Source organism: Saimiri boliviensis, chromosome 1, assembly GCF_048565385.1.
Source record: "Saimiri boliviensis isolate mSaiBol1 chromosome 1, mSaiBol1.pri, whole genome shotgun sequence".
NCBI lineage: Eukaryota > Metazoa > Chordata > Mammalia > Primates > Cebidae > Saimiri > Saimiri boliviensis.
Window position 1 is genome coordinate 167,626,223 of NC_133449.1, and position 27,876 is coordinate 167,654,098.

Genomic DNA, 27,876 nt, shown 5'->3' on the forward strand with positions numbered 1-27,876 from the left:
CATCTGTTTGTATCCTCTCTTGTTTCGTTGAGCAATGGCTTGTAGTTCTCCTTGAAGAGGTCCTTTACGTTCCTTGTTAGTTGTATTCCTAGGTACTTTATTCTCTTTGTAGCAATTGTGAATGGCAGTTCGTTCTTGATTTGGCTCTCTTGAAGTCTATTACTGGTGTATAGGAATGCTTGTGATTTTTGCACGTTGATTTTGTATCCTGAGACTTTGCTGAAGTTGTTTATCAGTTTCAGGAGATTTTGGGCTGAGATGATGGGGTCTTCCAGATATACAATCATGTCATCTGCAAATAGAGACAATTTGATTTCCTCCTTTCCAATTTGGATACCCTTTATTTCTTTTTCTTGCCTGATTGCTCTGGCTAGAACTTCCAGTACTATATTGAATAGGAGTGGTGAGAGAAGGCATCCTTGTCTAGTGCCAGATTTCAAAGGGAATGCTTCCAGTTTTTGCCCATTCAGTATGATATTGGCTGTTGGTTTGTCGTAAATAGCTTTTATTGTTTTGAGATACGTTCCATCAATACCTAGTTTATTGAGGGTTTTTAGCATAAAGGGTTGTTGAATTTTGTCAAAAGCCTTCTCTGCATCAATTGAGATAATCATGTGGTTTTTGTCTTTGGTTCTGTTTATGTGGTGAATTACGTTTATGGACTTGCGTATGTTGAACCAGCCTTGCATCCCCGGGATGAATCCTACTTGATCATGGTGGATGAGCTTTTTGATATGCTGTTGCAATCGGTTTGCCAGTATTTTATTGAAGATTTTTGCATCTATGTTCATCATGGATATTGGCCTGAAATTTTCTTTTCTTGTTGAGTCTCTGCCGGGTTTTGGTATCAGGATGATGTTTGTCTCATAAAATGATTTGGGAAGGATTCCCTCTTTTTGGATTGTCTGGAATAGTTTCAGAAGGAATGGTATCAGCTCCTCTTTGTATGTCTGGTAGAATTCAGCTGTGAACCCATCTGGACCTGGGCTTTTTTTGGGTGGTAGGCTCTTAATTGCTGCCTCGACTTCAGACCTTGTTACTGGTCTATTCAGGGTTTCGGCTTCTTCCGGGTTTAGGCTTGGGAGGATGCAGGTGTCCAGGAATTTATCCATTTCTTCCAGGTTTACTAGTTTATGTGCATAGAGTTGTTTGTAATAATCTCTGATGACGGTTTGGATTTCTGTGGAATCTGTGGTGATATCCCCTTTATCGTTTTTTATTGCATCAATTTGGTTATTCTCTCTTTTCTTTTTTATTAATCTGGCTAGTGGTCTGTCTATTTTGTTGATCTTTTCAAAAAACCAGCTCCTGGATTTATTGATTTTTTGAAGAGTTTTTTGTGTCTCTATTTCCTTCAGTTCTGCTCTGATCTTAGTTATTTCCTGTCTTCTGCTAGGTTTTGAGTTTTTTTGATCTTGCTCCTCTAGCTCTTTCAATTTTGATGATAGGGTGTCAATTTTAGATCTCTCCTTTCTTCTCATGTGGGCACTCATTGCTATATATTTTCCTCTAGAGACTGCTTTAAATGTGTCCCAGAGATTCTGGTATGTTGTGTCTTCGTTCTCATTGGTTTCGAAGAACATCTTTATTTCTGCCTTCATTTCATTGTTTATCCAGTCAACATTCAAGAGCAAGTTATTCAGTTTCCATGAAGCTGTGCGGTTCTGAGTTAGTTTCTGCATTCTGAGTTCTAACTCGATTGCACTGTGGTCTGAGAGACTGTTTGTTATGATTTCTGTTCTTTTGCATTTGCTGAGGAGTGATTTATTGCCAATTATGTGGTCAGTTTTAGAGTAGATGTGATGTGGTGCTGAGAAGAATGTATATTCTGTGGATTTGGGGTGGAGAGTTCTGTAAATGTCTATTAGTTTTGCTTGTTCCAGGTCTGTATTCAGGTCCTGGATATCCTTGTTGATTTTGTGTCTGGTTGATCTGTCTAATATTGACAATGGGGTGTTAAAGTCTCCCACTATTATTGTGTGGGAGTCTAAGTCTCTTTGTAAGTCATTAAGAACTTGCCTTATGTATCTGGGTGCTCCTGTATTGGGTGCGTATATATTTAGGATCGTTAGCTCTTCTTGTTGCAGTGATCCTTTTACCATTATGTAATGTCCTTCTTTGTCTCTTTTGATCTTTGTTGCTTTAAAGTCTATTTTATCAGAGATGAGAATTGCAACTCCTGCCTTTTTTTTGCTCTCCATTTGCTTGGTAGATCTTCCTCCATCCCTTTATTTTGAGCCTTTGTGTATCCTTGCATGTAAGATGGGTTTCCTGGATACAGCACACTGATGGGTTTTGGCTTTTTATCCAATTTGCCAGTCTGTGTCTTTTGATTGGGGCATTTAGTCCATTGACATTTAGGGATAGTATTGTTATGTGTGAATTTGATACTGTCATTTTCATGCTACCTGGCTGTTTTGTTGGTTAGTTGATGCAGATTCTTGATTGTGTTGATGCTCTTTTACCATTTGGTGTGTTTTTGGAGTGGTTGCTACTGGTTGTTCCTTTATATGTGTAGAGCCTCTTTCAGGAGTTCTTGTAGGGCAGGTTTGGTGGTGATGAAATCTCTGAGTGCTTGCTTGTTCACAACCACATTGCCTATTGTCTAAAGAGTTTTGTTTGTTTAAACAGAAGGCCATATGTTAATAACAATTTCAAAGATTAGAGGGAATAAAGAGACTGTGGCTCTTTCAGGTCCCGCGTGCCTTCTACATAGCAAGTATGCCATACATATTAAACTGAGTCACAGTAAGGGGATTGAGTTACGGAGGGAAAGCATGGGGATGCCCAGTACACCCCTCCGCATCTGTTTGTGCTGCCTTCAGTTTTTCCAGAGATGAGGGACAGAGCTCTGAGAGGCCACAGGACCCAGAATGCAAAGTCCTTTTTCTTTTTGTCCTTAAAATTGATAATAACAAGTCGGGCATGGTGGATCACACCTTAATCCCAGCACTTTGGGAGGCTGAGGTGGGCAGATCATTTGAGCCCAGGAGTTCAAGACCAGCCTGGACAACATGGTGAAACCTGGTCTCTACAAAAAATATAAAAATTAGCTGAGGGTGGTGGTACATGCTGGTAATCCCAGCTACTTGGGAGGCTGAGGCAAGAGAATCACTTGAATCCAGGAAGCAGAAGTTGCAGTGATCATGCTACTGCACTCCAGCTGAGCTATAGAGTAAGTGAGATTCTGACTGGAAAAAAAAAAAAAAAATTGACAATGACCATGCAGCCCACAATTACAAGCAGAATTGTAGATTTTTTTCAGGCCCTCAAGTATGCTGTTTTTCTTTTGTGTATGTGTGTGTGTATTTTTTTTTTTTTTTTAAAGATGGGGTTTCTCAGGCCGGGCGCGGTGGCTCAAGCTTGTAATCCCAGCACTTTGGGAGGCCGAGGCGGGTGGATCACGAGGTCGAGAGATCGAGACCATCCTGGTCAACATGGTGAAACCCCGTCTCTACTAAAAATACAAAAAATTAGCTGGGCATGGTGGCGTGTGCCTGTAATCCCAGCTACTCAGGAGGCTGAGGCAGGAGAATTGCCTGAACCCAGGAGGCGGAGGTTGCGGTGAGCAGAGATCGCGCCATTGCACTCCAGCCTGGGTAACAAGAGCGAAACTCCGTCTCAAAAAAAAAAAAAAAAAAAAAAAAAAAAAAAAAAAAAAAAGGGCCGGGCGCGGTGGCTCAAGGCTGTAATCCCAGCACTTTGGGAGGCCGAGGCGGGTGGATCACGAGGTCGAGAGATCGAGACCATCCTGGTCAACATGGTGAAACCCCGTCTCTACTAAAAATACAAAAAATTAGCTGGGCATGGTGGCACGTGCCTGTAATCCCAGCTACTCAGGAGGCTGAGGCAGGAGAATTACCTGAACCCAGGAGGCGGAGGTTGCGGTGAGCCGAGATCGCACCATTGCACTCCAGCCTGGGTAACAAGAGAGAAACTCTGTCTCAAAAAAAAAAAAAAAAAAAAAAGGCCGGGCGCGGTGGCTCAAGCCTGTAATCCCAGCACTTTGGGAGGCCGAGGCGGGTGGATCATGAGGTCAAGAGATCGAGACCAGCCTGGTCAACATGGTGAAACCCCGTCTCTACCAAAAATACAAAAAATTAGCTGGGCATGGTGGTGCGTGCCTGTAATCCCAGCTACTCAGGAGGCTGAGGCAGGAGAATTGCCTGAACCCAGGAGGCGGAAGTTGCGGTGAGCCAAGATTGCGCCATTGCTTTCCAGCCTGGGTAACAAGAGCGAAACTCCGCCTCAAAAAAAAAAAAAAAATCATATGCCCTAAAACCTACACATTTAAAGAGTGCAATTAAATAGTTTTTGTTATAGTTACATGTAACCATTGCCACAATTTTAGAACATTTTCATCACATCAAAAAGAAAGTCCAAGCCCCTTAGCTATCACCTTGTCCCAACTGCACCCTAAGCAACCCCTAATCTACTTCCTATCTCTACAAATGTTCCAATTCTGGACCTCCATATGGATGAAATCAAACAATATGTGACATTGTATGACTAGCTTCTTTAACTTAATGTTTTCAAGGTTTATCTATATTGTAGCATGAATCAGTACATGATTCTTTTTTTTTTTTTTTTTTTGAGACAGCGTCTCTCTCTGCTGCCCAGGCTGGAATGCAGTGGCACAATCTCCACTTGCTGCAACCTACCCCTCCCTGGCTCAAGCGCATGCCTCAGCCTCCCAAGTAGCTGGGACTACAGGCATATGCCACTATACCAGGCTAATTTTTTGTATTTTTAGTAGAGACGAGGTTTCACCATGTTGGCCAGGCTGATCTCAAACTCCTGATGCCAAGTGATTTACCCGCCTCAGCCGCTCAAAGTGCTGGGATTATAGGTGTGAGCCACCACACCTGGCCTCTTATTTATTTATTTATTTTTTTTGAGACGAGCTCCTACTGTTACTCAGGCTGGAGTGTTATGGCATGATCACAGCTCACTGCAGCCTCAACCTCCTAGGCTTAAGCAATCTTCTCACCTCAGCCCCCTAAGTAGCTAGGACTACAGTTGTGTATCATCATCCCCACCTAATTTTTTTATTTTTCGGAGAGATGGGGGTCCCACTATGTTGACCAGGCTGGTCTTGAACTCCTGGACTCAAGTGATCCTCTTGCTTCAGCCTCTTCAAAGTGCTGAGATTACAGGGTTTATTCCCTTTTATGGCCAAGTAATATTCCATTGTGTGGATTTGCCATATTTTGTTTATCCATTCACCAGTTAATGAACATTTGGTTTTGGAGGGCTATTATGAATAATGCTGCAATAAACATTTGTGTACAGGCTTTTGTGTGACAGATTTTCATTTATCTTGGGTGCATACCTAGGACTGGAATTGCTGGGTCATAAAGTAACTCTATGTTTAATCATTTGAGGAACTGCCAGACTGTTTTCCAAAGCAGCTGTATCGTTTTACTCTCCCACCAGCAGTGTATGAGGGTTCCAATCCTCCATATCCTTGCCAATCCAACTATGCCTTTTTTTTTGAGATGGAGTTTTGCTCTTGTTACCCAGGCTGGAGTGCAATGATGACACAATCTCAGCTCACCGCTATCTCTGCCTCCCAGGTTCAAGCAATTCTCCTGCCTCCGCCTTCCAAGTAGCTGGGATTACAGGCATGCACCATCATGCCTGGCTAATTTTGTAGTTTTAGTAGAGACAGGGTTTCTTCATGTTGGTCAGGCTGTTCTCAAACTCCTGACCTCAGGTGATCCACCGCCTCAGCCTCCCAAAGTGCTGGGATTACAGGCGTGAGCCACCACACTGGGCTCCAACTATGCTTTTGAGAAATAACAAGGACAACTGAAGAGCCTAACTCTAATTTGGGTAGCTAGTACATAGCAACAAGAGGAGTGCAGGGACAGAAGAGGGGTTCCTCCTCTATTCTAAGCCCTTAGAATCAGCCAGAAAGAATACAGCTATCTCTAGTACTCTTCCTGACCTCCTAGGCTATGTTAGCTGCCCCCGAAATGTGCCCAAGAATACATATAGTACTTGTCATTCTTCTCCACTAGACTGTAAGCTTTAGGCAGGCAGGAATCTCTATTGTTCTGACTTTATCTGCAGCACCTAAACAGGGTCTGGCACATAACAGATGCTTCGTAAATGCTAATTGAATGAGTAACTAACTAAACAAATGACTAGATATTTCTCTACTGGTGGTTCCTGTCCAGGGAGAAAGGAAAAGAGCAGTCTTAGAGGCAAAAGGCATCAAGGAGGGAAGCAAGAATGAGAGGAGAGATGGAGAAGAAAATGAAAGTCAGTCCATAAGCCTGGGGACTTGGTGTCACTTGAGGTCAGCCTTAAGTTATAAGGTCAAACTCAGAGCTAATGGACTTGCCCTAATTCTTTGCTTTCCATGTGGCTGCATTTTTTTCTAGAAATGCTCCCTTTTATTTTTTGTTATTATTCCCAACAATTTTGTCTTTGCAAGAAAAAGAAACAAAAAAGTAGAAAAGCAGTTGTTATTACAGGTAAAAGAAAACATAAATCGACCCAACAAAATTAATTCAGAATTTACAAGGATGGAGGTCCCATGGAGGAAAAAAATAAATCATCATCTAGGTTTTTCTCCAAAGGTCATTGAATGGCCTATAGCCCAAAAAGTTGATCACAGGACATGAGAATATGGCTCACCTCACAGCCATATTGATAATGGCTGGCCTTTCACACAAATCCTGCCTTCTACCTGGACTAATCTGAATCCAATGATCACCAGGCTATTCGTCCCTCTCTCCCTAAAAGCCTGCATAGCTTCCTGTCCTTGGTTATTTCCTGTCTCTCCTCTGAAAACACACATGCACATGCACACACACCCACACACACACACACACACCCACACCCTGATCTTTCCTTTTCATGAATCCTCAGGGTAATTCTACCCTCTCCACTTTATGTGTTTGGAAGGAAAGATAGCAAAATACATAAGATGCCAATGCAATTCCTCCTTTAGCAGAGCTCCGCAGGACAATTACCCACCCAATTTGCCTGGTTTTATAGCTCTCAGAACCCTCCTTTATGAACATGCTGTGACAGCCGGATGTGGGCATTGATTATGGCAGCAGTCTTCAGCCACATTCCTATTTAACTGCAAAGCAGAGCTCCTGCCTACCAGCCCAGCACTGATCATGTGACTTTTTAAATTACTATATTTATGTAAGCCCTTTCCCTACCAGAGCCTGTGTCCAACTCCATCAAAATGGGGAGGATTTGAACTTGCCACTTCCCCTTCAGTGGCTCTTTGGCCGTATAACCTAGGGTCTCTTGCTGGAATCAAACTGGGGCTCTGGGCTTTCTTAGGAGAGATCTGCAAGGGTTGGGGTGCACAGGAAGCATATCTTTTTCATTATGAAAGAACTGAGAAAATCGACAATGAAACATATTGGCAGGGCTGGGCGCGGTGGCTCACGCCTGTAATCCCAGCACTTTGGGAGGCTGAGGCGGGTGGATCATGAGGTCAAGAGATCGAGACCATCCTGGTCAACATGCACTCGATGAAACCCCGTCTCTACTAAAAAAAAAAAATACAAAAAATTAGCTGGGCATGGTGGCGCGTGCCTGTAATCCCAGCTACTCCGGAGGCTGAGGCAGGAGAATTGCCTGAACCCAGGGGGCAGAGATCGCACCATTGCACTCCAGCCTGGGTAACAAGAGCGAAACTCCGTCTCAAAAAAAAGAAAGAAAGAAAGAAAGAAAGAAAGAAAGAAAGAAAGAAAGAAAGAAAGAAAGAAAGAAAGAAACATGTTGGCAGATGCCAAGGGCAGTGGCTGGTTCCCAGGGACTCACCTGGCAATGGTGCCAGGTGTAAGAAATCAGCAGAACTCACAGGATTGGTGGTTGCTGTTGGGGGGCGGGTGTCGGAAAGGAATTTAGGGGAATTAGAGAATGGAATAAGGAATTGCTGTTTGTAGGCCTTTTCCCTCTGGACCCCAGCTTCACCACCTGTTTAGCAGGACAGAATAATACTGACTCTAGCCAGTAGAAGAAGGAAGTTTAAGTGTTCCAAAGAAATCCTGGTAACCTTGCAGGCAGTCTGTCCTGACCAAGGACTCTGCCTGATTGTGCCATGGTGCAGGGCAAGTTTAGCAGAGAAAGCCACTGTTCTTCAGCTGCGGCTGTTCAGTGAAAAATTCCACTGCAGGGCACTAGGGATGCGATCCTGCAGTGGTAAGCAGTAGGAGTGACTGGCTTAATCTATTCGAAAACCTCCTGGGAAGATCCCGAAGACCGCAAACCAAGGTGACCTGTGTGGGTGGGCAATCCATTAGCCGAATGACAGAGCTGCCGCAGAAAGCCAGAAAAAGGATATGCGTGGGAAGCGCAAAACCGTGGGCTGCGTCTGCAGCAACGGAAAGGCGCCACGCTCGTGAGGGGAACCAGCGTTCCGGGGTCGCTCAGTGTGGGCAGACAGAAAGCCTGGCTCCACTAGGATTCACAGATTCTCTCCTGAGCAGCAGCGAAGTCTGTGCCCTTTCTATCCTTGAGAGATGGGATGGGAGTCCAACAAACGCAGCCATTGCTGAAACCCCAGCCCTTTTCTCCTATAAGAAGCAGGATTACCTCCGCCAACGAACTCGCATTTTTTTTTTTTTTTAAGTCCGGCCTTTCCTAGGTGGGGTCAAGGGCCCCGCCCACCGAAGCCACGCCCAGCAGCCGCCCCGGGGCGGGGCTCTCCTGGGCTCCCGCCTGCCCTTTCCCCTCCGGCCTCTGCCGGTGCTGCTGCACCCTGCGGAGCTCCGAGCACGTGCGCGTGAGTAAGGGCCCAGTGGGGAGAGTCCTTGGAGGTTTCCCAGCCCAGGGAATGAAGCAGTGCAGGAAGGCTTCTGCCGGTGCACGGGACGAAATTAGGGTTCGTTCCCTCGTGACCCCGAGCTTGGAGGGCATCTGAAAGAGACCTAGGCCCCAGAGTCATCCCCTGTTGTTCCACCATCCCTCTTTCCTCTTCTCCCTAGGGAGTTCTCTAGAGCCTGACTCCGAGAGCGTGGATCTCCCAGTGCCAGGGGCAGGGACTTTGGGAGGTTTGTGAGGAACAAATGTCCGATGGAACTGAGTCAGCGCCTTTAACCAGAGCTTTGAAAGGGGCAGGCTATTTTTAGATCTGTTTTTAGACCCAGCGAACATGAACCCTCTCTATTCATTTTCCTGTTCCTCTAAATTATGTGGAGGAAGGTAGGAGTGAAATTTAGGGATGGCTGGAAAGAGATATGATCTTTGCCTTACATAAATTATAACGGTGACTGTGTAGGAATATTATCATCTGTGCAAACATTTTGTTTATTGCCTTTAATCAGTAGTTGAGGTCTTGGCACGACTACTACCTCCAATTCCCCTCACACCCAATACTGCAGTTATTTTTCTAAGTGTTAATTTTTATTGTCCTTTAAGAAGTCCCATATTGGAGGCCCTCTTCTAAACACTTTTAACCGGTTTTCCCATTGTTCACTGCCCATTTCTCTCACGGGATAACTTTTCCCTTTCTACTCATGCATATTCACCATCTAAGCCTTTTTTGGAATGTAACTCCTCAGGTGTTTATTGTGTGCCCACACTGTACCAGACATTATCCTGGGAGTTAGCTTATATTCCACTTAAGCCTCCCAATCACCCCATGTACAGAGTACTATTAGTAATATCCCCATTAGGCTTGGTGCACTCACTCGCGCCTGTAGTCATAGCTACTCAGGAGGCTAAGGCGGGAGGATTATTTGAGCCCGGGAAGTGGAGGCTGCAGTGAGCCATGATTGTCCCACTGCACTCTAGCCTAGGTGATGGAGAAAGACTCTGTAATAGAATATCTCCATTCTACAAATGAGGAGACTGAGGTATAGAAAGGTTAAGTTACTCACCCAGTGTCATTTGGCTAGACGCTGGTTAGGTGATAGAGCATCCTGATACTTGTTTAATCTACTCTTTTGCTACTGTTGAACTTCTGTGGTGTATAAGTAACAAGATGTGAAAACAAAGCTAAACAAGGATAAGCTTTTGGTTTTATTGTCTTCTGTTTCTGTGGCTCAGGCCTAAGTTACCGAGTTTTGAGGGCAGGGACTCTGAGCTGCACACGTGTTCTCTGTTGGCTGACTAACCTGGAGTTTCATTGCAGAGAGGCCAGCTATGGCAGATGGAACTGCAGGTGAGTGCAACCCCTTTAGCCCTCTTGGTTCCAGCTGTAGGCAGCTGCCTAGGTTGTCTTGTACCTAGGCAAGTGTTACACTGCTGGGAGAACAGCAGCCAATAGCTGGTTGGCATTCTGGCCTTGGTTCATGCCAACTCTGTGTTGACTACCCCAGGATGCCAGCATAGTTGCTTATCCATTAAGGCCAGGGGTGTTTTTGGCTTCCCTGGGCCAAGCACTGAAAGAATAAGAATTGTCTTGGGCCACACATAAAATACAGTAATGATAACTGATAGCTAAATTTTTTTTTTAATTGCAAATAAAAAAACACAGCACTTTGGGAGGCCGAGGCGGGTGGATCACAAGGTCAAGAGATCAAGACCATCCCGGTCAACATGGTGAAACCCTGTCTCTACTAAAAATACAAAAAATTAGCTGGGCATGGTGGCGTGTGCCTGTAATCCCAGCTACTCAGGAGGCTGAGGCAGGAGAATTGCCTGAACCCAGGAGGCGGAGGTTGCGGTGAGCCAAGATCACGTCATTACACTCCAGCCTGGGTAATAAGTGAAACTCCGTCTCCAAAAAAAAAAAAAAAAAAAAAAAAAAAACCTCATAATGCCTTAAGAAAGTTTACCAATTTGTGATGGGCCGCAGGTTGAAAAAGCTTTCATTAAGATTTAATCTGAGAACATGACTTTTTGCAGAGAGAGTAAGTCCGGACCTTCCTGAATAGTTCTGGTCTAACAGGTTTGGCTAGTATGAAGTTACTTGAATCATACCTTGGAAACAGAACAAAGCTAAGGAGAAAGGGGAGTTGGTTAAAATAAATGGAAAAGTCACACCTTTGTTTTTAGTGCCTACCAAGTGCTCAAAGAGGGCCAGATGCAATGGGATTTTTGCTAATTTCATTAAAATTAAAGTACATGGCTCCCACTACTCACCATAAAACCTAGTCATGATACCCTTTGTAGAGGGATTTTTTTTTTTTTTTTTTTTTTTTTTGAGACGGAGTTCCGCTCTTGTTACCCAGGCTGGAGTGTAATGGCGCGATCTCGGCTCACCGCAACCTCCGCCTCCTGGGTTCAGGCAATTCTCCTGCCTCAGCCTCCTGAGTAGCTGGGATTACAGGCACGCGCCACCATGCCCAGCTAATTTTTTGTATTTTGAGTAGAGACGGGGTTTCACCATGTTGACCAGGATGGTCTCGATCTCTCGACCTCGTGATCCACCCGCCTCGGCCTCCCAAAGTGCTGGGATTACAGGCTTGAGCCACCGCGCCCGGCCTTGTAGAGGGATTTTATAGCCATAGTTATATATGGGATGCCTTATTAGGGAAACTGATGCAAATTCACTTTAAAATTATGGGCATTCTCTAGCTTTTTTTTTTTTTTTTTTTTTTGAGAGAGAGAGAGAGAGTCGCTCTGTCACCCACGCTGGAGTGCAATGGCACAATCTAGGCTCACTGCAACTTCTGCCTCCTAGGATTAAGAGATTCTCCTGCCTCAGCCTCCTGAGCAGCTTGGATTACAGGCACCCACCACCACACCTGGTCTTGAACTAACCTCGTGATCTGCCCACCTTGGCCTCCCAAAGTGCTGGGATTACAGGCGTGAGCCACCACCCCTGGCCTCTCTAGCTCTTTAATAAAATATTAAATATTGCTGGGTGCAGTGGCTCACGCCTGTAATCCCAGCACTTTGGGAGGCCAAGATGGGCGGATCACGAGGTCAGGAGTTCAAGACCAGTCTGGCCAACATGGTGAACCCCTATCTACTAAAGATACAAAAAATTAGCTGGGCATGGTAGCACGTGCCTGTAATCCCAGCTACTAGGGAGGCTGTGGCAGGAGAATCGCTTGAATCCAGGAGGCAGAGGTTACAGTGAGCCGAGATCATGCCATTTCACTTCAGCCTGAGTGACAGGGCGAGACTCAAAAAAAAAAAATTGATTAAGAGGGCTCTGGGAACTGGCTAACTACAACCACCCTAATTTCTCCTTTTCTCCTTTGGGCAGACAATATATATATTCACTTTAGTTGCTTATTGATTTTTGGAAATGAATAGTTGGCTGCCCCATTAAAGTGGTAGCTATTGAGTCCTCTTTGTAGTAGTTTTGTTCCCAAGTAGTTGGGATGATAGGTGCAGGCCACCATAACCAGCTGGTTTTTTTGGTTTGTTTTAAGACAGGAGTCCTGTCGTCCAGGCTGGAGTGCAGTGGCATGATCTCTGCCCAGTGCAACCTCCACCTCCCAAGTTCAATCAGTTCTCCTGCCTCGGCCTCCCAAGTAGCTGGGATTACAGGTGTGTACCACCATGCCTGGCTAATTTTATATTTTTAGTAGAGATGGGGTTTCACCATGTTGGCCAAGCTGGTCTCAAACTTCTGACCTCAGGTGATCTGCCTGTCTTCTGACCTCATGATCCACCCACCTTGGCTTCCCAAAGTGTTAGGAATACAGGTGTGAGCCACTGTGCCCGGCCTTTTTTTTTTTTTCCCCCCTAGTTTATAAAGAAAGTCTCACTATGTTGTCCAGGCTGGTTTCGAACTCTTGGGCTCAAGGAATCCTGCCTCCCAAAGTTCTGGGATTACAAGCATGACCCACAGCACTGCGCTGGCCTGGAATGCTAATCTTTTGAGAAAAAATGACCCTCAGTTGCTGTGAAAAGTGACATCCTAGTTTCCACAGGAGGAACTGGGGAGGATACTAGGGGGCAGGGGGAGTTGTTTATCAAAGCTTGTTTTGTTAGATCAGTTGGCATTCCCTTAACAGGATTCTCTCAGCTAAATGTGAGTGCATTGTGTGAATGCCTCAAGTGTTAACTGAATAGCCTTTTACATATGGGGTCTTAAGACTAGCAATATCTGTAGGGCTTGGGGGATGGTTAACTTCATGGTACTCTAGGCAGGGAAAAGGCAAATTATGGTAAATAAAGTAATTCCTGACTGAGGCTATAGAAAAAAGAGTAATTGTATATGTTACATGGGGTACAATGTGATGTTTTCATGTATCTTTACATTGTGGAATTAGTAAATCATGCTAATTAAATCTAGCACCTCACCTACTTATATTTTGTTGTGGGGAAAACATTTAGTATCTTTTCACAATTTTGAGATACACAGGCCAGGCTCAGTGGCTCACACCTGTAATCCCAGCACTTTGGGAGGCTGCGGTGGGAGGATCATTTGAACCCAGGAGTTTGACCAGCCTGGGCAACAGAACGAGATGTCATCTCTATAAAAAATAAATCAGGTGAGCATAGTGGCATGCACCTGTAGTCCCAGCTGCTTGGGAGGCTAAGCCGGGAGGATTACTTGAGCCAGGAGATTCAGAGTGCAGTGAACCATGGTCATGCCACTGTACTCCAGTCGGGACGGAGTGAGATATTATCTCATATATATATATATATATATATATATGTGTGTGTGTGTGTGTGTGTGTGTGTGTACATACGCAATGCTTGTTTGTCTTCCTTTTTAGGATGCCTTGAAAGTAGGGCATCCTTCAGCCATCTGAAGAGAGGAAATAATGGCAGATGACCGTCTGCATATGCAGTTTTTTTCAGGTAAATATCCCCGTTCATTCCAATATTGACTACCTCCTCCGTACCAGGCCTGTTGGCTAGTTGGTATCTATCAGGAAACAATTGGGAGGCAAATTAGCCTATATTTGTAAGATCCATGAAGGAAAAGACAGGATGTCTTGTTTTATTTACTGCTAGATCCCAATCACAGCGCTTGGCACATGGCAGGGACTTTCTGAATGTTGGATAAAACAACTGAAAACATGAGAAAGGGATTCCTGTTAAAAGGTTTGACAGCAGGGTCTGCAATCAGTGCTTCCACACCTGTTTTGCAGCCAACATTCAACTGATATGTCTTTTACCTGGAGTGCCTAGGTATCTGAAACAAATAATGAAAAAGCTGTTTCAGGAATCATCCAGCGGTTGTCAGCTATCCAGGCTCATGTGATGCCTGTGATGGCGTTACACTGTTGGAAGAGCAAGCACTGTCTTATTGAGGTTTGGCTCCAAGCACTGTTCTGGTGTTGTAGCTGAGTACCTTTGGGCAGTGTTTTGCACCTCTGAGAGTGGAATGACTCCTCCTGTGGAGTTGGTCCTAGTCTGGGTGCGAACAATTTTTTTTTCTGTTAGAAAAAGGACCCTTTCGACTGGGCACAGTGGCTCATGCCTGTAATCCCAGCACTTTGGGAGGCCAAGGTGGGCAGATCACCTGAGGTCAGGAGTTCAAGAGCAGCCTGACCAACATGGAGAAATCCTATTTCTACTAAGAATACAAAATGAGCCACTGGGATTTTGCCTGTAATTCCAGCTACTCGGGAGGCTGAGACAGGAGAATCGCTTGAACCTGGGAGGAGGAGGAGGAGGTTGCAGTGAGCCAAGATCGTGCCATTGCACTCCAGCCTGGGCAACAAGAGCAAAACTCCATTTCAAAAAAAACAACAAAAAACAGAAAAGGAAAAGGACACGCTTACTTAGAGGCAGTCTGTCATTTGAATCGTAGATGCCTTCACCTGAGTGACATCTAACTCCATCAGGACCACAGATGTCTGACAGCCCTGTGCAACACCAAGATAACTAATGTATGTATGTATGTTGTCTTTTTGTCATGTAGGTCTCAATTAACTTATTATAGCTCAGATGGGGATGGGGGCTTAAAAGTATGTTTTTAAAATTTATGTAGAGAAAAATAAAAATAAAAATAAAAAAAATTTATGTAGAGTATCAGAATTTTAGAGAATTCTTAGAATCTAAAGTCCAGCCCCTCATTTTCTAGAGCTCTGCTGTGCAATAGCTATATGCTACATGTGGCTGTGTAAGTTTGTAAAAAGTGAAATCACTGGCTGGGCACAGCGGCTCATGCCTATAATCCTAGCACTTTGGGAGGCTGAGGTGGGTGGATCACTTGAGGTCAGGAGTTCAAGACCAGCCTGGCCATCATGGTGAAACCCCATCTTTAAAAAAAAGTTAAATAAAGCTTTTTTTTTTTTTTTTGACGGAGTCTCACTCTGTTACCCAAGCTGGGGTGCAGTGGCATGATCTCAGCTGACCCCCCCCGCCCCAGGTTCAAGCAATTCTGCCTCAGCCTCCAGAGTAGCTGGGACTACAGGCATACATAACTATGCCTGGCTAAGTTTTGTATTTTTAGTAGAGATGGGGTTTCACCATATTGGCCAGGCTGGTCTTGAACTCCTGACCTTGTGATTCACCTGCCTCAGCCTCCCAAAGTGCTAGGATTACAGGCATCTTTTTTTTTTTTTTTTTAGAGCCGGAGTTTTGGTCTTGTTGCCCAGGCTAAAGCATGATGGTGCAATCTTGGCTTACTGCAACCTCCGCCTCCTGGGTTCAAGTGATTCTCCTGCATTCAGGTAATTCTCCTGCCTGGAACAGCAGTGCATGATAAAATTTCTGCATTAGTGGAAATGTTCTCTGAGCTGCCCAATATGTTAGTCACTAGCCCAACAGATTCTGAGATTAAGAAACTGATTTATAGGCTGAGCACGGTGGCTCATGCATGTAATCCCAGCACTTTGTGAAGCGGAGGTGGACAGATCACGAGGTCAGGAGATCAAAACCATCCTGGCTAACACGGTGAAACTCTGTCTCCACTAAAAATACAAACAATCAGCAAAAGTTTGAGATGTTGTTTTGGTTTTGTTGCCCAGGCTAGAGCACAATGGCGCAATCTCAGCTCACTGCAACCTCACCTTGTACTGTCACATGCCTATAGTCCCAGCTACATGGGAGGCTGAGACAGGAGAATCCTATGAACCTGGGAGGCGGAGGTTGCAATGAGCCAAGATTGTGCCACTGCACTCCAGCCTGGGTGACAGAGGGAGACTCCATCTCAAAAAAAAAGAAGAAGAAAAAAATAAACTGATTTATTAAGGCCAGGCACAGTGGCTACGCCTGTAATCCCAGCACTCTGAGAGGCTGAGGCAGGCAGATTACGAAGTCAGGAAATTGAGACCATCCTGGTCAACATGAAGAAACCCCATCTCTACTAAAAATACAGAATTAGTTGGGTGTGGTAGCATGCCCATCCTAGCTACCAGGGAGGCTGAGGCAGGAGAATCACTTGAACATGGGAGGCAGAGGTTGCAGTGAGCCAAGATTGTGCCACTGCACTCCAGCCTGGCACAGAGTGAGACTCCATCTCAAAAAAAAAAAAAAAAGAAAGAAAGAAAAGAAAAGAAAAAAAAATCAGTAGTAAAAATAGTCTGTGTTTTTTATGTGTTTGGGATTTGTTTTTTGGTTTTTGGTTTTTTTTTTTGCATGGGTTATTTATAGCCATTCTTTCCACTTTTGCTGTGCTCCAAGGGAGATGTTTTAAGAAAGAATAGCAGTCTTCGCTTCTCAAACTCAGTCACAATCTCAGTCTGAGCTGGTAAAACCAAAATGACTCCTAAGGAAAGAGAAAAATTTCCTGTCATGAATAGTCACAGTGTTTTAAATCTGGGGCCTCAAGTTCTAAGCATAGAGGTTGTCTTCCTGACTACAGTAGGGCTATCCGTGTGCAGAGAGAGGTTCCTGTGTTGCTACTTGAAAAGAGATAATTCATTGGTATTTGTGTTTCTGTATTTAATATCCCAAAAGGTATCAATGGTATAGTCATGTGCATTAAAATAATATGATGGAGTTTTCTACTTTGATAAATGAAGTTAATTACTCACCTACTTATCCCTGTTGTGTTAGAGACAAGCTACCCCAGAAAACCCCCTTAGTGCAGCTGACCCCCACTCTGATGGCTCTGCAGCTGGATTCCTAAACTCTTATCCAGGTGCCACAGCAAGGCTACCAGACATTTCACGTTGAGCAAAGCCTGGTTACAGCTATCTGGGCAGCACAGGAGAGGTCATGAGAAACAAACCTTTGTTACATGTACTTGTAAATTCTTGTTTTACACATACCTGTAAATTCCTGTGTTTTTTTTTTTTAACTGCCACCACAAAATTCACAGGATGATGTATTTGCAAGTGTTTCACAAGCTGAAACTATCTTCTTGCTTGTTACAAGCTGATAGACTATCTTAGTCTGGAAACTTCCTTAGGCCCCTCTCATCCCATATAAACCCCTCATTTTGTAATCTCAGGGCTGCCTCTGACTGTTATGGAGCAGCCTGGCAGGTCAATAAACTTGCTTGCCTGACTTTGGGTCTACTCGTCCTTTCTCTTGGCTGAACTTACATTTTGGTGCCAAAACCCGGGAGTGGGTAGGCTCTAGCCTGGCACCCTTAGAGAGCTCTTTCTCTATCCCTCCCTCCCTCTCTGATCACCCCTCTCCCAGCCACCCTCCCCTTCCCAAACCAGCTGAAGACCTGGAGGATCTCCCAGACTCTTGCCATCTACCCAGAACCCTTGACCGTCTCTGCCTTCCTGAAAGACCCAGCACTGGGCCAACGGCTTATTCAGCCTCCAGGCCTCTGGTTCTTCCATTTCAGGTATGCCTGACTCAGCAGCTACCTCCTCTATTCCGGACAAGGCCCACAGGAAAGGAGGCACCCTCTCCTGCCGTCCTTGTCATCGGCAGTCTGTTTTTCCTCTACCTACATCCTCATTTGCTACAGGAGCCTCTCAGTCTACCCCTCCCAAAACTACTCCCGCTGGGTGTCTCCTGCATAATCTTAATCTCGGCTTCCATTCAGAGGTTCGTCCTAAGAGACTTATCTTTTACTGCAATACTGCTTGGCCTCAATACAAACTAAACAATGGCTCCCGGTGGCCTGAAACTGGCACTTTTGACTTCAATATACTTAGAAACTTAGACAGCTTTTGCCACCACAATGGGAAATGGTCTGAAATTCCTTATGTTCAAGTTATCTTCACTCTCTGTAGCCATCCTTCCCTCTGCCAGTCCTGTTCTACTTTCCAAATTATCCTTGCTTGCTCCAAACCTGACTTCTTCCCATGGCCCTGGCCAATGACTCATCTTCTGCCACACTCCCCATAGCCCCAGCCAACTACTCCTTTTCCTCTGGCCCTACCTCTTACCCACACCAACCACCCTGCATCTGACTGAGTCCTCCCTGTCTCCACCCTTTACCTGCCCAACATGCTCAGCAACCAGCTCTCTTGCTTCCCCTCTGGGAGGTAGCAAGGACCAAAAGGATCATCTGTGTCCACCTCCCCTTCTCCCTCTCTGATCTCTCCCAGATTGAAAAACGTCTCAGGTCTTCCTCCAATCCCGATACTTATATCAAAGAATTTAAATATCTAACCCAGTCTTATGAACTCACTTGGCATGATCTCTATATTATCCTCTCTTCTACCTTCCTTCCGGAAGAGAAGGGAAGAGTCGCTCACAGCTCGGGCACATGCCGATGATCTTCAGGCAAGATCCTACTAGCTGTAGGAGCCGCTGCCATCCCCTGGGAAGAGCTTTTCTCGGAGTACCATCCCATAGACCCTGGCCAGGTGTCCTTTAACCATATGATTACTTGCCTTATTGCTGGCCTTTACAAAGCTACCCATAAGGCCATGAATTTTGAAAAACTTAAATTTCCCAAAAAGCAGATGAAAATCCTGCCCAATTCCTTTCCCACCTTACAGAGGCTCTCCAAAAATATACTTGTGTCAACCCTGCCTCCTGAGCAGGAACTATTGTTCTTTTTTTGCCATGGAGCAAATTTATTGTGAAAGCTCATGGAGTGAAGAAGGGATGGGGCAGGCTCTAGGAGGCTGAGTCAGAGGCCTCTGAGCTGTCTTTGACATCTGTGCTCTCTGTGGTCTCACTGACCTCGCTGAGGTCCTTGCTGTTCCCACCACTATCATCGACAGCCAGGCCCTTCTCCTCATGACAGGCCTCTCCTGAGCTCGGAGGTGAACTGCCTTTGCTGTCCACCTTATTCTCAATGGCACCCAGCACCACGTGCCTGCCCTTCTTCAGCTCCAGGTGCCGCCTCAGATCATTGGCCATGTGCGTGAGATCCTGCTTCATGGCGAAGGCATCCTCCACATCTGCATAGTATCTGGGCTCCACTTCACAGATCTGAAAGTTGAGTGTGTTGGAATAGAGGTGCAGGGCAGCCCGGTTACTCTTCCTGACACGCAGGGAGATGTACTTGGCATTGAAGTTCTCTATCATGGCTCGAGAGGCCTGGACCATCAGTTTCTGTGCCAGACTGAGGTGCCAGTGGGAACGCTTCACAGCCAATGATGTGATATGTCCATGGGGCACATCATCTGGGTCCCCTTCCATTTTGGCCAGGACATACATACCCCACAATCTTCCCATTCTCACCCTCAGCAATGTAAGAGAACTGGGGCCAGGAGAGGCCATGGTAGAAGTAGTATTTCATCTGGTAGTTCTCGGGCAGGCAGAGGAGGCTGCATCAGGTCCTCTGGCCTCGCACTGCAGATGTTCATAACAGTGGCAGGGCTCGCGGGTCCCAGCAGATTGTGAAGGCACAGTCAGCTGCTGCCACGCTCAGAAGCAATGCCAGGAGTGCCAGGGCTGGGGCTTGGGCTGTGCTAGCTAGGGTGGAGCTATTGTTCTTAATACCCATTTTATCTCCCAATCTGCCCCCAATAAGATGGCCCTCAAACAAGATCTTAACCTGGCTTTCAAAGTCTTAAATAACAGGGATAAGCAAAGTAAATTAGATAAAGCCTGAAGAGAATGTGCCAAATACCAGCTTCTAGCTGCAGCTGTCCATCATCAGCCTAGCCATTGTACCCAAGGGCACAAAAGACCTGATAGCAGTAGCCTCCCAGGCCGTGTTTTAAGTGCAGCAAAGGAGGCCACTGGGCGTGGGCATTTCCTAACCTATGAGTGCCAAAAAGCCCTTGCCCAGTCTGCCAGCAGACAAGCCACTGGAAGTCTGACTGCTCAACAGACAGAAAAGCCTGCACCTCAGAGCCACCACCCCTTCAGCAAAACAAAAAGTGACACATTGCTTGTACTCCCACAGCTCCTCAGCCTAGTCACTAAAGACTGATAAGGCGCAGGGCCCCCAGCCCCATCTGCCATCACTGCATCAGAGCCCAGGGTAACTCTACTAATGGCATGTAAGCCGATGTCTTTTAATTGATACCGGGGCCACCTACTTGGCTTTGTCTAAATTCTCAGCACCAACTCATCCCTCTCAGGTCTCAGTTGTGGTTGATGGACTCATCTGACATCCATGCACCACCAGACCTCTTACTTTTTCCCTGTTTGATACTGTTTTCTCACATTCTTTCCTTATGCCTTGTTGCCCCATCGTAGGCTGAGACCTAACCAAATTCAAAGCTTCCATCACCTTTTTCTGTTTCCCACAACCAGATTCTCTCCTATTCCTCTCTGGTACCACATCAGCCCTTGACTCCTCCCCCCATTATTCACTCCCCACTTCTCTTGTTAATCCAATAGTGTGGGATACCACTACCCCTTCTCTAGGAGCTCAGCATGATCCCATCAAAATCCAGCTAAAAGACCCCTCCAAATTTCCTAATGTCTCTCAGTATCCCATTTCATTAAGGCACCTAAAGGGCTTACAACCCATCGTAAACAGACTCCTCTTGCAAGGCTACCTTAGGCCAATTCATTCTCCATACAGTACCCCTATACTCCCTGTCACAAAGGCAGGTGGCTTATATCAGCTAGTCCAAGACCTCCGGCCCATCAGTCAGGCAGTCCTTCCCATCCATCAGGCAGTTCCCAATCCCTATAGGTTCTTTTCCCTTATCCCTCCAAACACAACCCATTACATGCTCATTGATCTAAAGCAGGCGTTCCCAAACTTTACACGGGGCCAGTTCACTGTTCCTCAGACCATTGGAGGGCCGACACATACTGTGCTCCTCTCACTGACCACCAATGAAAGAGGTGCCCCTTCCTGAAGTGCAGCGGGGGCGCCGGATAAATGGCCTCAGGGGGCCGTATGCAGCCCGCAGGCCATAGTTTGGGGACGCCTGATCTAAAGGATGCCTTTTTTATCATTCCTCTTCATGCTGACTGCCAAAGTTTTTTTGCTTTCACTTGGACTGACCCTGAAACCCTCCAGTCACGACAACCTACTTAGACAGTCAGTCCTCCCCTAAGGCTTTAGAGATAGCCCTCATTTCTTTGCACAAGCTCTAGCTCAAGACGTCCCCTCTCTAGACTGCTCCCCTAGCCGGCTCCTCTAGTATGTGGACAACCTCCTCCTCTGCAGCCCCTGCCTAGAGGACTCTTACTCACACTATTACCCTTCTAAACTTTCTTACCACCCTTCTGTGCTTTCTTGCTTCCCCCTCCAAAGCACAACTCTCTACTCCAACAGTGACTTAATTAGGAGTCCCAACTGTTCCCTGGGGCTGGAGCCATGACCCTGGCACAGGCAGCATTAATAGACAGCCTACCTCCACCCTCCTCTAAGAGTGAAATCCTTTCTTTCTTAGGACTAGTAGGCTTCTTCAGAATATGGATTCCCAACTTTGCCCTCCTAGCCTGCCCCCTCTATGAAACAGCCAAAGGCCCTCTAAATGAGCCTCTAAACCAGGCGTCCCCAAACTTTTTACACAGGGGGCCAGTTCACTGTCCCTCGGACCGTTGGAGGGCCGCCACATACTGTGCTCCTCTCACTGACCACCAATGAAAGAGGTGCCCCTTCCTGAAGTGCGGTGGGGGGCCGGATAAATGGCCTCAGGGGGCCGCAGTTTCGGGACGCCTGCCCTAAACCCTTCACACAACATAATCCCTAGCTTCCACAGACTTAAAGCAGCCCCATAACCGCTCCTGCTCTATCTTTGCCTGACATCTCAGCCTTCACTCTCCACAGCCGAAAACCATGGAATAGCCCTTGGTGTCCTTGACCAACAAAGAGAAAGTCCTCCTTCCTTTGCTCCCATAGCTTACCTATCTAAACAACACTGCCCGAGGGTGGCCGACCTGCCTCAGCCCTGGCAGCAGCCACCACCCTAGTCTTAGAAAGCAAAAAACTAACATTTGTTCAAGACACCATAGTCTACAGCCCACATAATCTACAAGATCTCCTCTCCTCCCGAGTACTGAGCACACTTTCTCCTTCTTGTATCCAACTACTCCATGCCCTCTTTCTTGAAAACCCTGAGTGCTGCCTCTCCAAAAGTGTTCCCTTGATTCTACATCTCTATTTCCAATATATTCCTCCCCTCCCACCCACTCCTGTATTGAAATCCTTTATCTCCTACAGCCTCATTTCCCTAATATCTCCCCTGAATCTCTCCCTGACCTTGATGACCAGTTATTTATAGATAGTTCCTCTTCCAAGTCAGTCGACTCCCATAAAATCACTAGGTATGCAGTCATCTCCCTTGACCAAATAACTGAAGCTAAACCCCTAATGCCAAGGACCTCCTCCCAAAAGGTGGAACTTATAGCTCTCACCAGGGCTCTAACCCTCTCCAAAGGCAAACAAGTCAACATTTTTACGGACTCCATATATGCCTATCACATTCTCCACTCACACCGCCATCTGGCAAGAGAGGATTTCTTACTACATAAGGAACTCCTGTCACTAATGGTCCCCATATTTACCAGCTCCTCCAAGCTGCACACCTCCCAGCTAAATAGGAGTTATACACTGTTGAGGACACCAAACAGGATCAGATGAGATCTCAAGAGGAAACAGAAAGGCTGACGAGGAGCAAAAGAAGCCTCACTTTCTTCCCCTGCCCCTCTCCTCATTACCCCCACAATCCAACTCCAATATTCCATCACTGAAAAAGCTTCACTGCTACAAGGGGTCTCCTTCCAAAGGAACTGGACAGTCAAAGATCAAAAACTCATCCTCCTCCAAGAACAAATCAAAGAAATTCTAACATCTTTTCACCAGTCCTTCCATATCAGTGCATGCCCCTTGTACCTTCTCCTTCGCCCTTATTTCTCTTCCCCCACCTATTTACCTCACTGAAAGACATAACCTCAAACTGTCATATATGCTCTGTCACTTCCTCCCAAGGAGACTTCTGCTCTCCTATCCCTACACATCAGCTAAGAGGAACACTCCCAGGGGAAGACTGGCAAATAGACTTTACCTACGTGCCTCCTGCCAAGAAGACTAAGTTTATTCTTACTCTTGTAGATAAACCTTCTCCGGGTGGGCAAAAGCGTTTTCCTCATCTCCTCAGAAACAGCTACAGTAGTCTCTCAAATTATTTTAACAGAAATCATCCCTAGATTTGGTCTCCCACACTCCATACAATTAGACAACAGCCATAGCTTCATCAGCCAACAAGTCTCTCAGTCCCTCAGTGTCCAGTGGCGCCTCCATATCCCATACCAACCCCAGTCATCAGGAAAAGTTGAAAATGCAAATGGGATCCATAAATTCAGTTAACCAAATTCACTCTTGAAGGCCAGAAACCCTGGACCTCCCTTCTGCCCATAGCCCTAGTCTGCATCAGAGCCAGTCCAAAAGCATCCTCCTTCCTCAGCCCTTTTGAGTATGTATGGATGCCCTTTCCTCTTACAAAACAGATCCCCTTCTAACTCATCTAGGAGAATACCTCCCAACACTTTCCCTCATCCGCCATCTTCTCCGTGTACAAGGAGACCTGGCCCTCCCAAAGCCCCACAAAGTCCCCACCAACTGGACCCTCTTACCAGAACACATCTTCCTAAAAACTCTTAACCCATCAAGCCTTAAATCAAAGTGGGAAGGTCCCTTTCAAGTTCTCACAACCCCCACCACAACTAAACTCTCAGAACGTATCTCTTGGTACCATATTTCCAGATTAAAAAGAGCTCCCCAAACACCCACTGACTCACCAGTTGGCATCCTCCACTGATTCTCCAGTACTCTTCTCAGCCCAACCAAACTCCACCTTATGCCTGTTCTTGAAGAAGACCCACTGCTGTCAGCACCTAAGTCCCCCGCTCCAGTAAACACATCTCTAGAGTAAAAACTGGCCATCAACCTTCCTCCTCTTAAAAGCCACAAGTACTTCCCAAATCCCTAAAGAAACTTAAATGCCCTGCCCCTCCCTATATTGCCACTTTTTCCAAGGCACTCTGTGTGACTTCTGAGATGAAATGTAGCTGTTTACCTTTTTATTCGCTATTGCCTATCTATCCCTCCTACTCCCTTGGCTGCCCAGCACCACTGCACCCCTCCTTCCTATCATCCCTAACTACCTCTAAAAAACACTCAGCTTTGCTGAACCAGTCCAACTCGACCCTAGCAAAAGACTGCTGACTATGCCTCTCCCTGTCAGTTACCACGTATACTGCCATTCCTGCCTCTGCAAAAACCTGGTTTTTACCAATTTAACCTATCACCCCCAATATGAAGGTAAAAGCCCCTCTTAAACATGCAGTTATTAACTGGATTTTGCATCTCTGAAACAACCAAAAATACCTTGACAGGACGTACAGTACAACTTCTGTGTTCCTATATCTCCAGTCTCACCCAATATACAGACAATAATAACAAGCCTATACACAGCCCCATAACCATGAATAAGCTTTAACTCTCCAAGCACCAATTTGCTTTCAACACAGTCTTCAGGCCTACCTCTGGGGCTCCTACTGCCCCGTCAATGCAACGAGACCTTATAGCTTTAGGCCCCAACCGACTACGAAAACTTGTAAATTGGCGGGGGGCAGTGGCTCACACCTGTAATCCAAGCACTTTGGAGTCCAAGGTGGGCGGATCACCTGAGGTCGGGAGTTCAAGACCAGCCTGACCAACATGGTGAGACCCCGTCTTTTTAAAAAAACTTGCAAGTCTCCCAGGCAACTCCATTTAAGCATCCTGTCTGTTTTTCAGGACCCCCTAGAGTCATTAGCAACTTTCTACTTAACAATCAGGATTGGCTGGACGCGGTGGCTCACGCCTGTAATCCTAGCACTTTGGGAGGACAAGGTGGGTGGATCACCTGAGATCAGGAGTTCAAGACCAGCCTAGCCATCATGGTGAAACCCCATCTTTTAAAAAAAAAAAAAATCAGGATTTTGCAATGGAAGGCATACCCATTGTATGACTATACACCCGTGGACCCCTTGCAGCACACCAGCCACCCCTGAAGAATGCCTCCTTATACCCACATTTAACCACTCTTCTGAATGGATCCTAGTAGAATCAAACGACTTTCTCCAATGGGAAAACAAAACACACGGAGCTACTCGCCTTTCCCCACTAACCCCTATTGAGAACAATAGACTCACACACGTTTTCAACATACACAACCAGTTCTGTCTGCCCAACCAATGCATATCTTTCATGTGCAGGACCTCAACTTACCTCTGCCTCCCCACTAATTGGACTGGCACCTGCATCCTAGTCTTTCTAAGCCCCAAAATAGACATTGCCACAGGGAACCAAAGTTTACCAGTACCCATCAAAGCTCAAGTCCGCCAGCGCCGAGTCTCGAAGTTAATACCCCTACCAATAAAACTTGGAATTACCATAGCCACAAGGGATAGCAGGGCTGTCCACCTCCCTGTCCTACTATCACACCCTCTCCAAAGATCTGTCAGATAGCTTACAAGACATAGCAAAACCCATCCTTGACCTCCAATCTTAAATAGATTCTCTGGCGGCAGTCACACTCCAAAACAATCGAGGTTTGGACTTTCTTTTTTTTTTTTTTTGAGATGGAGTTTCACTCTTGTTACCCAGGCTGGAGTGCAATGGCACGATCTCGGCTCACCGCAACCTCCGCCTCCTGGGTTCAGGCAATTCTCCTGCCTCAACCTCCTGAGTAGCTGGGATTACAGGCACGCGCCACCATGCCCAGCTAATTTTTTGTATTTTTAGTAGAGACGGGGTTTCACCATGTTGACCAGGATGGTCTCGATCTCTTGACCTTGTGATCCACCCGCCTCGGCCTCCCAAAGTGCTGGGATTACAGGCTTGAGCCACCGACCCGGCCGAGGTTTGGACTTTCTCACTGCCGAAAAAGGTGGACTATGCACCCATGTAGGAGAAGAGTGCTGCTTCTATACTAACCAGTCTGGGCCAGTACAAGATGCTGCCTGACGGTTAAATGAAAAAGCCTCTAAAATCAGATAGTAACTCAGGCTCCTGGATTAACCTTTGGAATGGGCAGCACGCTGGCTGCTGCCTCTCCTAGGCCCTGCCATAACTCTTTTCCTCTTTCTAGCATTTGGCCCCTGCCTCTTACTTCTCTTTACCCAGGTTTTACAGGACTGAATTACAGCTTTCACCCATGGGACAATATGAGACATGATGTTGCTCCAAGAATACCGACAGTTTCAGGAATGACAGTCCCTACAATCTAGCCTCTCCCACCAACTGTTGCCCCTCTAACATTACCTATTAAAAGGCTGGAATGTTAGGGACAAGCTGCCCCAGAAGACCCTCTCAGCACAGCTGACCCCCACCCTGATTGCTCTGCAGCTGCATTCCTAAACTTTTTTTTTTTTGAGACGGAGTTTCGCTCTTGTTACCCAGCCTGGAGTGCAATGGCGCGATCTCGGCTCACTGCAACCTCCACCTCCTGGGTTCAGGCAATTCTCCTGCCTCAGCCTCCTGAGTAGCTGGGATTACAGGCATGTGCCACCATGCCCAGCTAATTTTTTGTATTTTTGGTAGAGACGGGGTTTCACCATGTTGACCAGGATGGTCTTGATCTCTTGACCTTGTGATCCACCCGCCTTGGCCTCCCAAAGTGCTGGGATTACAGGCTTGAGCCACCGCGCCCGGCTTTTTTTTTTTTTTTTTTTTTTTTTTTTTTTTTTTTTGAGACAGAGTTTCACTCTTGTTACCCAGGCTGGAGTGCAATGGCTTAATCTCGGCTCACCACAACCTCCGCCTCCTGGGTTCAAGCAATTCTCCTGCCTCAGCCTCCCGAGCTGGGATTACAGGCAGGCGCCACCATGCCCAGCTAATTTTTGTATTTTTGGTAGAGACGGGGTTTCACCATGTTGACCAGGATGATCTCGATCTCTTGACCTCGTGATCCGCCCGCCTCGGCCTCCCAAAGTGCTGGGATTACAGGCATGAGCCACCGCGTCCAGCCTCCTAAACTCTTATCTAGGCACCACAGCAAGACTACCAGACATGTTACATTGAGCAAATCCTGATTACAGCCATCTGGGCAGTGCAGGGGATGTCATGAGAAACAAATCTTTGTTACACATACTTGTACATTCCTGTTTTTTAAATTCCTGCCACAAAAGTCACAGGATGATGTATTGTAAGTCTGTCACAAGCCAATAAACTATCGTTGTGCTTGTTTGATAGATTATCTCAGTCCGGAGACTTCCTTAGGCCCCTCTCACCCCATATAAACCCCTTGTTTTATAAGCTTGGGGTTGCCTCTTCTGACTGTTAGAGAGCAGCCCGGCAGGTCAATAAAATTGCTTGCCTGAGTCTATTCGTCCTTTCTCTCAGCTGACCTTACATGTTGACCTGATTTTTTTTTTTTTTTTTTTTTTTTTTTTTTACAGAGTCTTGCTCTGTTGCCCAGGCTGGGGTACAGTGATGCAGTCTTAGCTCACTGCAAACTCTGCCCTGGGATTCAAGTGATTCTCCTGCCTCAGCCTCCCAAGTAGCTGGGATTACGGGGGTGCACCACCACGCCCAGCTAATTTTTGTATTTTTAATAGAGATGGGGTTTCACTATGTTGGTCAGGCTGGTCTTGAACTCCTGACCTCGTGAGGCACTATGCCTGGCCTGAATTTCTTTGTTGTTGTTCCCTTGAAAGGCTCAGAATTTTTTTTTTTTTTTTTTTTTTGAGACGGAGTTTCGCTCTTGTTACCCAGGCTGGAGTGCAATGGCACGATCTCGGCTCACCGCAACCTCTGCCTCCTGGGTTCAGGCAATTCTGCCT

General features: G+C 46.2%; 1 long non-coding RNA gene, 1 other non-coding gene and 1 pseudogene across 5 annotated transcripts in view; 2 read left to right on the top strand and 1 right to left on the bottom strand.

Moving 5' to 3' along the window:
• Nucleotides 1–8,350: 8,350 nt before the first annotated feature.
• LOC104652337 (uncharacterized) overlaps nt 8,351–27,876 on the top strand; it is a 33,484-nt gene continuing 13,958 nt past the window's right edge. Inside the window, exons 1-5 of one of the 4 annotated variants that reach the window (XR_012512312.1) lie at nt 8,351–8,758; nt 10,024–10,138; nt 13,599–13,683; nt 14,450–14,720; nt 15,405–15,506. This is a non-coding gene — a long non-coding RNA (uncharacterized LOC104652337). Of the gene's footprint in view, nt 8,759–10,023; nt 10,139–13,598; nt 13,684–14,449; nt 14,721–15,404; nt 17,287–27,876 lie in introns of those variants that run through there. The other 3 variants (XR_012512310.1, XR_012512311.1, XR_012512313.1) reach the window with 3 other exon arrangements.
• LOC120365731 (small nucleolar RNA SNORA74) lies at nt 14,057–14,256 on the top strand. Its single transcript, XR_005580598.1, has one exon. It is a non-coding gene; the product is annotated as a small nucleolar RNA SNORA74 (small nucleolar RNA).
• On the bottom strand, nt 18,756–19,546 carry LOC101037509 (N-alpha-acetyltransferase 10 pseudogene; annotated as a pseudogene).